A 17,398-nucleotide genomic window follows, 5' to 3' on the forward strand; every position below is an offset into this window, starting at 1 on the left:
GGTTCATGTCACTACCAGATCTGTAACGGCTGCCCGATCCGTTCTGCACATGCCTGAGCGGGTCTGCCGTCTTGCTACGGCAACACCACCGGGACAAACCACACCCAGAACTGCAGTCGGACGGCGGTGCGTGGTTGCCTGTCATTGCATAGCATTTTTCTTCCAATTCAAAAGAGTTTTGTTGGTATGAAAATCCAAGAACAATTTTGCCAAAGCAAAGTACACAATAAGAGTAACAGTATATCCTATGCATACGTGTGTGTGTGTGTGTGTGTGGTGTGTGTGTGTGTACTGATGAAGGGTGTGAGCATATGAGTTACTGAGTTATATGAGGTACATAAAAATGATGCACTGATTAATTAATGTATTGAATGTGTTTGTGTGATGTCTTTTGTTTCTTCCATCTTTGACATTAATTTGATAAAACACTTTTTTTCCTTTTTATTAATATCTTATAGTTGTTATGTTGTTTATTTTAGTAAATTATTCAAGATGTAATTATTTGGCCCTCATCACAGTGTGATGTGACCTTTTGAAATATAATGGAGATGGTTACTGATTGAATTACTCTGTTCCTACATATGATCCATACCATTACCACTAACTGGGGATTCATTTCAATATGACTATTGTACCCCTTCGTCAGCACACACACACACACACACACACACACACACACAAATACATGCATAGGATATGCTGTATATATATCTCAATCTTAATATTGGACAAATTGTTTTGGCAATATTGCTCTTTAAAGTTTCAATAAAGCCCCTTTGAAGTCAGAAGAATTGAAAAACCGCACACCGACATCCAAAATAATCATTAGCAAATGTGATCATAATCATAACTTAACTTAAGTAACTACTGGTTTTACACCAGTTCTGGGTGTGGTTTATCCAAGTGGTGTTGCCGTACCGAGCTGTGCAAGATGGTGGTCCTGCCTGCTCGTGCATGCACGCACATGTGCAGAACGGATCGGACAGATCGGGTAGTGACAGCACATATTCAGCCCAGGTCAATGGAAAAGGTTGGTTTTTTGTAGGGTTGATTTCTGAGAGAAGACGACTGAGGAGCAGGAGGCACAACGACCTCCGCTGCTGCGTGTAGATTTGGGCTTCATAGATTTGGGCGCCAGATGCTCCACTTGGATTACAGATGAAAACAGAGGCCTTAACTGAACTGAAACTATGTTGTTGATTGAAAGGAAAATGTATTGACTTGACTGAACTGAACTACTTAAAGGAAAAAAAGCAACTTGCATCTGAAGAGGAAATAAACAAGGACTAAAGAAAATGAACTCAAAATGTAACACTACCTGAGTATTAACAGAAACTGAAAAGGTGGACAATTTAATTTCTTTTCTTTCTAGTTTGGTATCCGAATAAAAGCTCTGAACGAAAAGGGACAAATTTAAGTTGGTTTGTTTTATTTTAAAGGGTTTATATTTTTTCATTTAGCCAATCTAAGTGAACCATGTGAAAGGTGGAATAGATTTATTGTGTCCATTTTCACAAAGTAGTATTTGTGTTTTATTTATCATCCTCCCTACAGGGCCTGGACTCAGGGGCGGATCTAAGTTTTTTCTAAATCAGGGGCCACATTTTACACAGAGGGGCCAAGTATATGTTCAGCATCCATGCATTTATATGTAAATACATTTCACCAGTCATTCCTTGTTTGCCATTGGCTCTGTATGTGTGTTGTCTTAGTGCTAGGAATCATTAAGTGCCATCTTCCTGTTCCCATGCTGCGTCTTGAGGCTGCACAGGATCCTCTACTTGATATGTGAATGCCCCTCAACTTTCATAACCTCACTGTCATGACATATACAGACGGTAAATAATTGCTAATCAATATGTAGTTTACTAAAGTTCCATTAACAACATTTACAGGATGAAAACATGCGTAACATCAAGTCCCAGCGGAGCAGGATGATTCTCTGACGGCTGCACAGGATCCTCTGCTCTGCATGTCTGGGAAGAAGCAGATGAAACAAGACTTAACTCAAATGTGACTGCACCAACAGTAATTACCTAAATGTTGATCCAGAAGTAGCCTCATCTAATTTATATTCTGCTCACTACAATAACAATATGAAAACATTATCTCACCATCAGGTCCTGCAGCAGCAGAATAACTGCTTGATGACTCTGATGGTTCTGGAGACGATGGATGAAAGTCACTTGGACTGACCTCCCTCTGGCTGTCCTCATCCCAGTCTGAGTCCTCCAAGTTTGCTGCTAAAACAATACGATAAACAACTATTAGACTACAACAACTATTAGTAAAAATTTTAAGGAAAAGACTCAATGAGAGCTCTGGTAGATGTGAGAATTCACTGATCATCACCATGAGGGACAAGAATCCAGGTATTTGCTTAAATAATCTCACATCAGTTTGTCCATTTGTGAACTCAAGTGTCATGTTAAATAAACTGCAGTTATTTTTTCCTGTTGTCATCATCTTGCTGTGTCTAAATGTTTTCTGACCTGGTGACGAGAGGTTGGAGCTGCCCTGGTCTTGGTTGCTCCCTGATGCTCTGAGTCATTTTCACTGGCTGGCTCTGCGTCTTTTTGGCCAAAAAACCCCACTGAATATCCGCCTGTCCCTTTCTTTCTTTTCATACTTTCTATCTCTGCCAAACATTATAGTTAACACAAGAATGCAAATTACTAAGCACTGCATGGATTAACATTAGTGGGATGCTGATTTCAAGCTGGGACTCACTTTCATCATACTTTTTCATGTTGGAGATCAGATATTTCTCTATTTCTGAGGTGTCTGGGGCGCAGCGTCATTTTCATTTACTCAGCAATGACTGTGGTATGACTACAGACTAAAAAATATGGCCGTAGTCACTGTGACATCACTTATTGGTTTTCAAATGCTTCTGAAGCCTCTTATTTAGAGATTTGACCGTCACCATCTTGGATTTGACCATCTCAATATTTGATTTTTGGAGCCAGAAGTGACCGTATTTGGACGAGAGGGTGGAGCTGACCATAGCGCTAGCTGCTAGCTTGGTTAACATGGTGGATTTACAATCTACAGTGATAATACTCGCCCCCTGCTGGCCATTAGAGAGAATACTGCTCGGGCAGGACTGAAACTTTATTTCACAAATAAGAAGAGTCTTTCAGATGGTGAGCTTGTGGGTTTGGGAAAACAAAAAAAGACCTAAGATAGCTAGCAACTGTATGTGAGAATGAGCTAACGTTAGGCAGCAAGCTACAGTACATTCCAGCAATAGAGTAGTTAGCTAGCTAGTGACATAGTAGCTTGTTGGTGCCTAATGTTCAACAAACCTAAGTTCAGTGACTGCAGCAAGTAAACGTTTTTTCACGTTAACATGAACTAATGTTAATACATTCAACTCACATCGGAATTACCTTTATAAACACGACTCTCATCAACATCCAAGCTGCATCCAAGTTGGAATCTTTCCCATTATTACCTTCCCTCCCACATGAATTAAACACAGCATCACTATAGTTATAAGAAGTGTTTGAGGTGCCACAGTTTGTGACGTTTACTCACCTGTAAAGAGTCAAGCGACAAGGGCACTTCAAGGGCCAATCAGATTTCAGTGCCCCTCTGGCGCCTGGATCCGCCCATGCCTAGACTTAAGATACTGATGTATAACTATTTAATTGGTTTTTAACCTATTTAACTGTAACAAGCATTTACACTTGAAATTAATTTATGAAAGTGTTTAAATTAAAGTGTATTTAATTATGTGTTTAATTTGTTCCTGGGTATCTTTAGGTACATATAACAGAAGAACATTTTTTTTTCCTTGTTTGAAGTGAGAGAAAGAAAGAGAAAGAGACAGAAGATGAAGAAGAGAAGCAGTTTAATTACCACCGGTAGTTTTGTAACTTCATTTCCTGAGTAGTTCAGTCACAAACTATCTGTGACCATTTCTAAATGAGCTGCAAACATACAGTCTGTGTTCAATACGCTGTAAAAAAAACAATGAGCTTCATGCAAGAACAACTTGTATGAACAGATTCGTTCTTAAGAGGCAGCATGTACACGTGATTGAAGAAAATGAAAAAAATCTTGTACTTTCTCTCAGGTACGAACAGGATTTACAAGACTGTCATATGAGTCCTGAACAGAGAGTCTCAGCCTTTCTTCACAGAGGAGAAACACTTTTTTCACATAAAATTTAGAATTTAAATCTTAATCTGAATGAATTTGGACCTTAAAATACAGAAATCAATTAAAATACTAAAACAAAATGAATCTTCTGTTCACCGTATTATCATCATCATGGCCGCCAGTTTACAGAAAAGGGTTTTAGATTTTTCTATGTTACTGTAGTTGCTGGGAAACTTGCTGCCTCTGTGTCTCTCTGCAGGTCTTTGTTCAGTATCGTCCAACAGTGTAACATCACCTACTGCTATAATACCCTATAAGGCTTTAATATTCTCTCCTCTAGTATCTGTCATAATGACTGTCACATGACCACCTCTCATATTAGTCACGGAGCACTTTGCTTTAGAAAGACTAGTGCAGTGCTTATTATATCTTGAGAACTGCACATGTATGTATCAATTGACAAATGTATCAATTAAAATGATAAGTGAGACGAAACAGAAGTTGAACTGTAGAAGCAGTTTACGGCCGTCCATTGGTTGATTGGCACATGACGTTTTTGTGAATGAAACTAAGATGAACATGTAGACTTGTATAGACAATTTCTGAGCATTGATATAAATTAATAATCAGAGGCCGTAACATTATTCATAAAGCTTCCAAATACAGAGAGTTACTCCTACTGACGAAATTCTAAGAAAATTCTTAGAATTATGATGTTTCCTAGGAATTTTCTCCTGTACAGTTCAGACTAGATTCCAGTAAAGATAAAAGTTATTCACAAAGCATCTTCGCCCTCCTGAGGTGAAAAACTGTTCAGAGTCGGGAGGAGGACTTTTAAGAGGCTTAAGAGTTTCTTAAACAGAGGAGAGAACGGCAGAAAGACAAAGAGGAAGGAGAAATATTCTCCAAACACTGAATATACAGTTAGTGAACCAGCAGCGATACCACTTTCCAGGAAGACCAGACTACACATATTTAAAATAAACAATTATTTTACACATTTAGGCCTAAAACATACAGAAACAATAACAACAACAGATCAACAGCACAAATTCTCATGTCAAAGTTCCCCAAAGCAGTGAGATTTACTGTGAGTCCACCGATCGCATCGATTCCATTGAAATATTGATCACACTCTGAAATTCTGCTGCAGTGAAAGTACACTTAGAGGGAGGGGAGAGACAAAGACAGGCAGACAGGGGGGAAGAGAGAGACAAAAGATGAAGAGAAAGACGGAGTGAGAGAATAAACGGAGAGGAGAGAGAGAGAGATAAAGACAGGGGAGGATGGATGATGGAGAGATGGAGTGGTTGGGGGGGGGGGGGGGGGGGGGGGGGGGGGGGGGAGGAGTCTGTTTTCACTCTAATCTGTTTACTTTGCAATTTGTGTTTTCAGAGCGAGTCCATTCATTCTGCTTAACCTGACACTTCACTCACCGACAGGAAGAGTGTGTGTGTGTGTGAGCGAGCGAGCGAGATGGAGAGAGAGAGAGACGAATCTCATTTAAACCTCCCTTTTATTGAGATGTGTGTGTTTGCCTTTATATACATATGTATGTGTGTGTGGGGAAGCTCATTTATGTCCTGTCTTATTGTAACTGTGTGTATGTGTGTGTGTATGTTATTTATTTGTGTATGTGTGTGTGTGGCAGACATCTCATTTATGTCTTGTCTTATTGTAATTGCATGTGCTGCGTGTGTGTGTGTGTGTGTGTGTGTGTGTGTGTGTGTGTGTGTGTGTGTGTGTCATGTGAGCGTCCATTAGCAGTGTCGAGGCTGGACTGTAATTATTCAGCAATGAAGCCATTAGCTGAGGCAACAAACAACAGGCCGTCCTTCGCATTATGCTTCCTGTGTCCGTGTCTGACATCATTCACTCATTCAGTATTCATGTCAGTTAGCAATATGAAAAAAAACATAATGTAAATATCTATTTTTAGATACTATTCGCGTTTTGTTTCCTTGCAGCTGGTTTCCTTATCCAAACCTTATATCCTTATCCAAACCTCGCCGGTGTCTACCTGGATACGAGGAAGAGTTTTGACCTGAAATGATGCAGAATATTTTTTCATCTACATGTTTAAAAGTCTTTAAAGATTCTGTAGATCCTGTCAGAGCAGAAGTGAAGCTGCATTTACACAGTGAACAGCGCTGCATCTGTTGTTTTCAATGTAAACATGACAGTGTTTTATACAGGATCACTGGACTCTGTGCACTTTATGGATGTTTAGCACTCTGGCGCTGGTTGTACTTTATGTAACAGGAAATGATAGTCAAGAGAAACAGTATTAAAGCAGCAGCCTCAAAGTCTGACAATCTGGTTTAGGACAATAAATGTTTATGGTCGACTACTAGTTAGTAAAAACTTATATAGATCATGTTATATCACTAACCATTTCCTCTATCTTAAGCTGCGTGATTATGAAGTTAAATTATTCGAAGTTGACAGCAGCAGTCGAGGTGTTGCATTCAGAACACTGATGTTCGGGTGGTAGCCATGGCAGCAACCGCTCGCTGTCTAAAAGCACCTTAAGTGTTTTTTAAATGACCTACTTGGTTTTTCAAACATCACTGAGTATTTAATCTTAAACTGTGATATAACATCATCCAGGATCGTCTCCCACAGAGGATGTTTCGGCCTTGAACGGGGCTTTTTTCCGATGTAACCCTACAAAATAATAGTTAGCTAATGATATGCTAATTCCTCGCCTTGGAAATATGGCTAGGCTACTACTAAAGTAGGCTAATTAGCCAGGTATGCTAACATTGGCAGTAGACAAACACTGCTTACACTTCAGCTCTTGTGTTCCTAAAAAATCTTTTGCTTCTTTGTGAAAATTTAATGTTCATTTTTTGTTGAAACTGCTTCAGAGAGGCGTTGATTCAAGCTTAAGGTCATTCTGGAGGCTGTAGTCTGTGTTGCTGTTGAATTGTATGTTTCTAATATTTAATACATATACCTGAATGTAGCTCTGTGGCTCAGAGGAATAAACTATATGAAGCTTTGGCCTCAGAGGCAACAGTTGTTTTTTGTCATTTTATGGGATTTTTTGACAGTATGACAAATGCAGAATATCACCTTTTTAATTCAAGTGCATCACATCAGTCAGGTTATTGTCCAGTCAGTTATTTAATGCATGTGAATGCAGCAGATACCAGCCTCTGGTTCCTGGTCTGCTAACACAGTGAAAGTAAAAAACAGTCTGACAAAGAGTCTCCCTGCAGACATTGAGGTGAAAAGCATGTTGTGATAACTCTGCAACCTTTTTTATCTCGGGGCCATAAAAGGAGCAGTAATAACTTTTCTCTAGGTAAACAGTCATATATTTTTCAATGTGGAATTGTTTGACCAGGCTTTTTTTGGCCTGAACTCCCCTTGAACCTCTCAGGTTATATATATATATATATTTAATGCTGCGGTCTGGCCGGACCTGCCTTTTTCTACGAGTTTCAGTGGTACAGTAGACAACAGGATGGTTGCTCAGGGCGATGGATGTGTCAGGAGCTGTAATCCAAACACTCGCTGCCGCAGGAATCAAAGGAAACCTGAGGGGGAAGACGAGACAAGGTGAAGGACGCGGCAGAAACAGATCTACCTCGCCACGCAAAAAGAGGAAAAATAAAAAAACTCTTGTTCTTTGAAAGCAGTGAATGCTGTCAAAACAGAAGCTGGTCAAACAGCTGCTTTGTCAACAGTCATTGTAGAGCGGAGCGTCTTTCTGTCGGAACGTTAGCGAGGATAAACTCCGGCACGTGAACGCTCTGTTACCTGCACGCCGCTCAAAGACTCTGACAGTCTTGTTTTCCTCACATCACTCCGGTCCTCCCTAACACTTCTCCTTCACTATAAGAAGGCTGTTTGTTATATTGAGTGTGTCAACACTGAAGAAAAAAGAACCTTGAGTTTTCTATTTTTTTTTGCAGGGTTCGGGGGGGGGGGATGTTGCGGTTTCACAGCAGTGCATGCTGGGCCTTGGTGGAAAAACTACAAAAGCACCGTCGAGCTCTCTGCTGGTTGGCTGATCTGCAGTCTGAACAGATTTAGCTCAGATTATCCGTCATCTCTGACTGATATGTTGATTTTAAAGTTAGAACTGTTCATATAGAAGTGGCTGTTAGATGAATAATCATTGTTATTAACAGAGTTTAAGAGGCAGATATTATTCTCAGGAGTTGGTGGAGACTAAAGTAGAGCTAAAAGAAGAGTGAAAAGTGGACACAAACATGACTCCATATGGACGCTAATGTTGCCTTGTGTCTGCTGGATGTGTAAAGAAAAAGCTCAGTATGTTAACTTAAAAGGTGATGATACTCTGTCAGTGTAGTTTCTGTTACGCTCAAGTGGTCAACAAATAATTAAGTGCAGGTTTACATTTCAAATTAAAAGACTTGGTGATTTAATACTTTGATTTCAGCTGAAAATAATGTAATCCACATATTTAAATATAACAGAATACATAAAACAAACTAAGCAGAATAATAATCAAATCTAATTTTACACAACCATGCTTGTAGTTGTGAGGCAGGAGTTCATGGTGACCTGGAGGTGAGGTTCTTCATGTTGTCTTCTCTCATATTCCAGATCTGATTCAGACCCCAACATTTACAGATGGATTTGAGAAGTCGACATTTCAAGAAAAGTACGAGAAAAAGAAGTGAAATCCTACTACTGTCGTTTGTTTACATAACCTCTGAAGCTTCCTGAAGCTGACCAATCAGAACAGAGTGGGCTGATCAGGAGGCGGGGCCTTAAAGAGACAGGAGCTAAAACGGCCTGTTTCAGACAGAGGCTGAACTGAGGGGCTGCATAAAGGACCAGTAGAAGATCAATAAGGAGTTTTTAAACTGGAAACCATGCTAATATATTCCAGTAGAGCCCCAGAATATAAATATAAACCTGGAAATGTGCAAATGAGTCCTTTAAAAACTATTAACTTATTGTCCAGTTAGTGCCTGCTAGCTAACTGGTGGCAAGCTGGACCAGCTAGCAAGTTATTAGCTCACCAGCCTCAGTAACTTGCCAGCTAACTTGATTAGCAGTCAACTAATAGTCAGCAGGTGGCGTGTTTTTGGTCTTTGGGTTTGTAGTTTTTGTAAATAGAGCACTAAAGATGTTAATTCATCACAGCAGTTTCCCCACTGTGCTGCAGGTCACCTACAAAGTTCACACAATAGCAACTCACACTGTTCATGTTCAATTTCTAGAAACACACGACTCTTTAGATATCTGTGATTTATAGAAATACATTTTCCAAGTTGTCATCTACAAAAAGATGAAGTGTTATAATAAATATGACTCAGGTAAAAGGGAAAGGAAAGTAAAAGTATTGATAAATGTTATAATATTTTATATTTGTGCCTCATTCCTGAGCGAGCACAGAAAAATATATTCATCCAAACACATAAATTACATTTTGAAGAGAAATTATACGCAAGCAAAAAATGATTTCATTTGAGCAAACAGAAAACTATTCTGTGTTCACGAAATGTGTTTGCATGTTTGCTGTTATCTATATTAACGTGTCTTCTGACTCAGTTTTACTCACAAACTCTTGCTGGGTTTGCTGGCAGACGGCTGCACACTAGCTCACACTGTCTGTCTCTCTCTCTCAACCTCTCAACTCTGTGCGCGCTCAACTTTGTCTGCACATCGCTCAACCTGGCACAGCGTTACAAATGTGCCACAAAATCAACCAGTCGGAGAATTGGCTGTTTCGTCCTCCAGTTAGATCGCTAGTAGAACTCTCGCTACAGCATCCCGGAAGCATCAAAGGCATCACAAATAATAATGTGATATCACAAAACTAGATGATCTGTGGTGTGTACGATGTCATGTCCGGTGGCTGGAAATCTAAAATCCCTCTCTTTTGTCATGAGAGAGCATATGAGTAAAACATGCAAATACATTTTATGGAGCACAGAGTATAATTTCTCTTCAAAAGATATTTTTCTCTGCTCCAAATCTCACATTGCTCTCTCAGGATTGAGGCACAGATATAACAAAACACTGATAGTCCTCAAAGTGGAAATTGACCACAGAGAGCAAAACTCCTGCAGGTAATAACTTTTTTTTTTGTTGTTGTACCATATTTCACCTTTGTGAGTTCTGAGAAAAAGTTCAGGCTGCTTTGAGCTGGTTTTTTGCTGTAAGTCTGACACAAACCATGAAAACTCCTCGTGACCCCGTCCAAGTATTTCTACCAGCTGAAGAAGAACTACAGTGTCAGTCCTCAGACAGGAGCGAGGCCTCAGATCACAGACCCGAGTCCGTCAACAGGACAAGAACAGCTGGATATTCAGCCGAAGACTCGACTCTGAGCCTGAAGGTCTTTGAGAAAGAGAGAGAAACGTTGATGTGGACAGTCTGAGAGGCAGCAGCAGCAGCAGGTGAAGGATTCAAACGTCTGTCAAGACGGAGCTGCCGACTGTCTGACTGACTGACAGCTCCACTCACATTTATTTCCAGACGCTGTTAAGTCAAAGCTCCGTCTCAGGGGGCTGCAGAGAAGATAGCAAATCAATAACAACTTCCAACTTTTTAGTTTTATTGTCTCCTTTACAAGTGATTCATTTTGCACCAAAGGTTACGTTACACGAGCACGGCTCACAAGAGTACACATATTTAAAGATCTGTAAAATCACAGTATGAAAGAGAACATGAAGAAGAGAGAAAAAAAGTAAATAAATGTAAAGTTCTCTATATAAAATAAACAGATTGCCTTCTAACTAAACCGGTACACATTTGAGGTCAGTTCAAGGTGTTTTAAGTGTGTTCACAGTTTATTTTCAGGATTAAATCTCCACTGAGTTTACATTAAGGGACATTTTTATGTATTTTAAATGTCAGTTACTAGTCATATTAAGAACTTCTCATCCAGTGAAAACAGTTGGAAAATGTCTTCTGTGTCTCTTGAGGTGCTTTGTCTTTTTTCCCAACTTTATTGACCAAAAATTTAACATGAAATACAAAGAAAACAAGAACAGTATATCACACAAATAAAGGAAAAACATCAACACCAGTAAAACCAGCAGAATAGATAATCAACCTCTATGAACATGTTGTTGCATATTATTTGCACAATCTGTCCTTAAATGTACAGTTTATGCAATAAACTGAGATAGACGCACCTTGCAAACACTTTGCTAAAAAGGACACACAAACCTTTGATACAGTAAAAACACAGCGTGTGTCTGGTGGAATAAATCACATTTACACCTATAAAACAGGCAAATCCCCTTAAATTAAATCTCAGTCTTGTTAATATACAAAATTATAAAATGCAGGATGAATGTGGTGTGCTCTGAAGAACATAAATAATCTGGTAAAATCCTAGATAAAAGCACAAAAGTCATCAAAAATATTTATAAGTACTGTATATTAGAGTAAATATGGTACAATGTTTGAACATGGTTAAAGGTGGCTGGTTTGTGTTTTCTCTGTCATGCTGGTTCGAGGGGCCTCCTGGTGCCTGTATGGCTCTAATTATGCATATAGTGAGCTTATACTCTGCATGAGTCCATCCTAAAGTGGAATAAATAAATGTGTATATGTGTGTGTGTGCGCTGAAATTCAAATGTTGATTCCCCCTGAACTCTCTCTGTAAAGTTCCCTCTGTGGATCAGACAGCAGCCTCCGATCTCTGTTTGTCCTTTTCTCGAGCCGCCCGGGAAAATGTCAGCGCGGCCGGATTGGACTGCTTTTATTTAAACCATAAAAATTTATGTTTTTCACTTTTTCACGTCAATCTGTGAGCTCACATCGCTGCAGCATCCTCGTGTCAGGTGGACACGTTGAGGAAAAGGATGTTGAGAAGCTGAAAGAATCAGCGGCCTTGAGCCAGAGAGTCAGCAGCAACAACGGCGTCTGATTGGCTGACAGCTGCACCGTGCTTATCCATGCTCATGGAGGGAGGAAAACCCCCCCACCCCACCCTCCCACCCTCAACACCCCCCCCCCCCCCCCCCCTCACACACACACACACCCCCAGAGCCGTGCTGTGACAGGCTTAACGGTGATATGAGGGGATGTGTTATCTGCTGACTTCCAATTTCATAAATCTTTGAGATCAGACGAAATTGAAGCGGCTTGAAAAGCTTGGAGGGAAGATTGACACGTCTGAGTGGCTCTGTGGGCACGCCACTGCAAACTGCATGCTAATGCACCATCATGCATATGTTTGTATGTCCTCTATGTGTGTGTATGTGACTTCATAACTTGTATGCATTGTGTTTCACACTGCTTATGTATTCATGCATATGTATGAGCTGTAACTCCCTACACACACACACAGCAGCAGATACATCAGTGATTGTCGCTGGGGCCTAAAATCATGTTTTTTGTTATAGTTTAGCAAATATTTCAATTTTTTCACATCCTCTTTAGGACTAAAATGAGCAGCGATGAAACTCTAATGGACATTTTTTCACTGCGTAAACAAGACTAAACATCCGACAGCATTATGATACGACAGTTTTATATATTCTATGCAAGAGACACATAGTAAAGTATTTGTTTTATATGCAGATAAGCTTTTTGGTTCTTCACATGTTTTAGGAAACTCAAACATATGATTCAAATGAGATACGATAAGTACTATTTTGTAATATAAACCACCAGCATAAGACACAATAAAAACACACACATCCATTGTTTCCTGCATAGACTCAAGACTCTGTGTCACAGTGTAGCAGGGATGAGTGGAGCCAATTGCAGAGACCAGAAAGCAGGACTGAAGAAAACCGCTTTATTTCGGCATGAGTATCCAAACAACAGCTGACAGGACAGGCATACCTCCAAAACGAACAGACTTGACAAGACAAAAACAGGTATAACAAATGATCCAACAAGGACTGAACAGAAAACCAGGACTTAAAAAGAAACTGAACTAACGAGAAGATGAGGTGCAGGTGGGGAGATGGGTGGAGAACTCAGGAGAAGGGAGTGAACATACAGGGAGCTGATTGGCTGGAGGAAACACAGGGAGCAGGGCAGGGCTGACGAGGCTAACGCAGGGCAGGTGTCCAAGAACCACCAGGTGTGGGGAAAACTGAGCAGGGCAGGGCTAATGAGTCCAAATGCAGAGCAGGTGTTGAGGAAGACATGAACCATGAACCTAAACCCAAGAATACAACATGCCAGGCTAAACAACAAAAGGCAATCCAAACGCACCACCCAAATATAACAAGAAAACCCGTATGACCAGAAAACCGAGACAGAAATCAAACCAGGAAACCCCAAAGAACACACAAAGTCCAGGCAGAGCGTAACACTCTGGTGGTGAATTCTATCACATCCTCTCCCTGTATCGTTATATACATACTTCTGTATGTATCATGAAGTTTACATGTTTACTCCTACTATAACTTAAGGTTATTGTGGGTTATTCTGGTTAATATAAAATGTACCATTTTATTCTTAGCAGGTTTCTGCAGCAGATGTCAGTCAGTCACAGTTTGATATTTTGACGTTAAATCAATCGATTGAATAACACAAAACAAACAAACAAAAAAAACCTACAAATTTGTAATTCTGATCCTGTTATATCGACAGTCTGTAACTCATTGTTACTGATGTTTATCTCAGCCAGGACAGTGTTGAGAAAAAGAGGCTTTCCTGATTAAATAAATAAATAAATAACAGTGTCCATCAACAGCAAACAGTCTCAGTCAGCATTTTGACATTTTAAGTGTATTTCATTGTGTAATTTCTCATATTTTAACTGTATAGACTCTTTAATGAACATCGGTGTGTATTTCTCAACTGAGAAACCGTTTAATTATAGATACTGGAGATATTATAGATAATTTTCTAAGAAATCAATTTTCCTGGTAAAAACACCAGCGAGAGCTCAGGATTTTATTTGCATGTGTGTGCTCGTGTGTCGGCGTCCTGCAGACTGTAATATGTACTGAAACAAAGACACGTTTCCCCCCCAAACCTCATTAATGCGACCGCACATTTAAATACTAAACTCATCACTCATTGATGTCAAGAGATCACAGCGAAAATGAGTTTTTTCCAGGAAGTAATAATTTTAAAATCAGAGGACAACATGCGACCCTCTTGACCACTACCTTTTTTGTTTTTCAGTGCGTGTGTGTGTCATTTCGGGTGTGATGAGACGGCGGCGGCGGTATGTTGGGTGAAGATTGAGTCTGAGATGGAGTGTGAGATGTGAGCGCTCTCTGCCTCTAGATAAAACACCTCTCTCTCTCTCTCTCTCTCTCTCTCTCTCTCTCTCTCTCTCTCTCTCTCTCTCTCTCTCTCTCTCTCTCTCTCTCTCTCTCTCTCTCTCTCTCTCTCTCTCTCTCTCTCTCTCTCTCTCTCTCTCTCTCTCTCTCTCTCTAATTCATTTTGCTTCCTCTGATTTATCTTGTTTTCCTCCGTCTTGTCTGCTCGTGCCCAGATAAAAACCCCCCAAATTGCATCACCCACCCTTCTGTAACTGTGTTGCCCTGTTTCAGGGCCACAGAGTAGTGCAACAAAAAAAATAAAATAATAATGCATCTGGTATCTCTTAGATTTGAGTTATAACACCATTTATACAGCCGACAACTCTTTTGATGTAATTATATCGCGTGTCTGTGCCGAGGCGTCCAGAGATGATACAAATATCACAGAGGACTCCTGCAAGTGCCGACAACACGGCTGCAGACAGAAGCACAGTTACTCTGAGCAAAGTCACAAAGCCTCCAAACTTCTAGTGCTACTGTACTAAGAACAGTGACTCTGTATTAACTCAACCAAAATCAAGCAGTTGTTGTTATTTTTCTGTCAAAGTTGTCATTAAATTTTAAAATGGTGCACACTTCTGTGTAATAGGGATGTGCAGAGATCCCAGTATTTGTATCTGTATTTGTATTTGTTGAGACAGCAAAATTATCTGTATTTGTATTTGTGTTTGAATAAAAGTTGAAAGAGGCTTAAAAATCCTGTTTTTTGTTTTTATGACACTTTTAATTTTAGAAAATTAAAGTGTTACAATAAGTGTTCATGAATAAACTACTTTATGAAGGAGGTCCCCACATCGGGTTTCGTACTGGAGTCTCCCAGATCATGCAGACAGACCTCTTCCTGTTTATACACCCACAACACAGAGACAGCACACCGTAGGGAGGAACTTCAAAGGCAATTATTGCTTTGCACTTTTCATTTATTGCCTATTTTTTTACAACCTAACTTTGTGGAAAGGAGAAGAAGGGGAACAACAGGTTATGGAGAGTCTCTTGGGAGCACTCAGTCAGTAGCTCAGCTTTATCTCTGGGGAACACCCCCCAACAAATAATGTTTAAAATATTTGTATGAAACAAATATTCGTATAAAACCCACTACTTGTTCTTGTACTTTCTGTTTACAGTCAATCTGTTCAATCAATCACCAACAACAAAAATGTCAGCCTGGATGAGTGACCCTGCAGGTGAACATGTGTGAGCATTTAAGAAACCTGATAGAAACATGCAGTCAGGCCGTGCATGCAGCTCTTTAAATGCGACAGGCATTGCAGAGAGAAGACTGAGCGAGGGAGCTAATGTGGCGTGCCAGATCCTCCTCGTCTCAAACAGGGCCAGGCGAGGCCTCCTGGGACGGGGGTTCGGTCCCCGGTAATAAAAGGGTAATTAGCTCCCCTCCCTCCCTCTCCCCACCCCCCCCCCATCACAGAGCGTCACCCCGAGAGTCTGCCTCCCGTCTAATACCATCATTTCCCCCGATATATGTCTGAGCACGATGAGAGCCTGTCAGGGGACGCCGCAGTATTCATGATGGAAATTACTGATGTTCTCAGTAATGATGTGAAAAAGATATACCCCGGACCTCTCAATAGACTGTTCAGTCATTTAGATGTGTCAATCAAGGAACGCATCACCTCGCGATGATGGCTCTCCACAACAGAGAGTTTAAAGAGATCGCTCGAGAAAAGTAAGAATTTCCTTCCTCTCATGCAATAAAGGCAAGTAGTGTAAGTTTAATGAAAGGTTTGCTCAGGATGAACCGAGCTGCACCTGAACACTGATTACACAGCTGAGGAGCAGAGTGACTCTCGTGTTCAGCTGACTGATCAACTCAATGTGACTCAATGGTCACACAGTTGAGTTTATTTCTAATTGACATTGTGCTGTGTGTAGCTTTGTATTTTGTATGGTGTGTTCTGTGTTGTGTTTTTTGTTTGTTTACTGTTTGTTTACTGTTTGTTGTTGTGCTGTTGTATGTTTTTTGTCGGGGACTACAGATGCAAAATTAGCTTCAAGCTAACTCTGGTGCAGTGCATCTTTAATGTTTCAAACTGCACACTGTCCCGTTCAATAAATAAATAAATCAAATTTCCACTTTTTAACGTGAGAGGAAACAAACTTGTCAGTAATCTGTATTTATAAGTCAAAACACACTAAATAAAAGTTCAGCATGATGAAAACAAACGAACCAACGAACAAACCATCCTTATATTTTTACATCACTGTGATTTTTCTTTAAATGCTCTGGTTATATGTTCTAGATATGTAAACTTAGATTCTACAGTAACTGTACAGTAAGTTAGTTTCAACTGGAATAGTCAGTTTCCTGATTAGAACAATACTTTTTTCTTTTTTTTCAATAACTTTGGTTTTCTCTACATTTTTTTCTATATTTTTCTGTAAATTCAGTTCTCTTGGTTTTTTTTACTGATTGTTTCTCACTCCAGTTGTTGACATCTATAGATCGATGATCACCTCGTTGTCTTCTGATGACACACATATGGTTGCCTAGGGTTACAGCCTGTGACATCATTTTAAGACGTGTATGTAATGTGAATGAAATGATGTCTCCTGTTTAGTCTTTCACCTGTTGCAGAGTTATGGATGTCTGTGTTTGGATGTCTGTGCTCCTTCTTCTTCAAATAAAAACAACTTTAGCCAATCAGAGCTCTGTAGGCAGGATTGAGGATGAAGACGCCATCTTCCTGTTCTAGACCCAGAAAAATTGTGCGAATGAGATCTTTGGAGTCAATTTACAGAAATAACAACTCTTGAACTGACATATTTTCCAACTTATCCATTGCATATCAGTGGTTCAGACAAATGAGTCAAACTGGACTTAACTCAAACTGTCTGATGCTCATGTGATGCTGTGAACTGATGTAAAGTCTGTCTAGTGGTGCTGTCTATTAAAATGTTGTCATAACTGACAGCAACAATGGACGAAGTACTAGAATATGATATGGAGTGAAAACAAAAAAATAAGCAAAAACCAGGGCTGCAGGGCGCTCCTATTTCATATATCACTACCATAATTTGGCGGACAGACTGGTCAAACAAGC

At 40.0% G+C, this 17,398-nt stretch overlaps 1 long non-coding RNA gene across 2 annotated transcripts; it reads right to left on the bottom strand.

Annotated features, from left to right (window-relative positions):
• Positions 1-1,845: 1,845 nt before the first annotated feature.
• On the bottom strand, positions 1,846-3,445 carry LOC137188810 (uncharacterized). Of its 2 annotated transcripts, XR_010929533.1 has the most exons (4): positions 3,393-3,445; positions 2,493-2,572; positions 2,115-2,243; positions 1,846-1,976 (listed from the first exon to the last, which is right to left on the bottom strand). It is a non-coding gene; the product is annotated as an uncharacterized lncRNA (long non-coding RNA). The 2 variants fall into 2 exon arrangements; XR_010929532.1 differs by lacking the exon at positions 3,393-3,445 and having other exon boundaries at positions 2,493-2,761.
• Positions 3,446-17,398: the final 13,953 nt, after the last annotated feature.

This window comes from Thunnus thynnus, chromosome 9 (genome assembly GCF_963924715.1).
Source record: "Thunnus thynnus chromosome 9, fThuThy2.1, whole genome shotgun sequence".
In the NCBI taxonomy this organism is placed as follows: domain Eukaryota; kingdom Metazoa; phylum Chordata; class Actinopteri; order Scombriformes; family Scombridae; genus Thunnus; species Thunnus thynnus.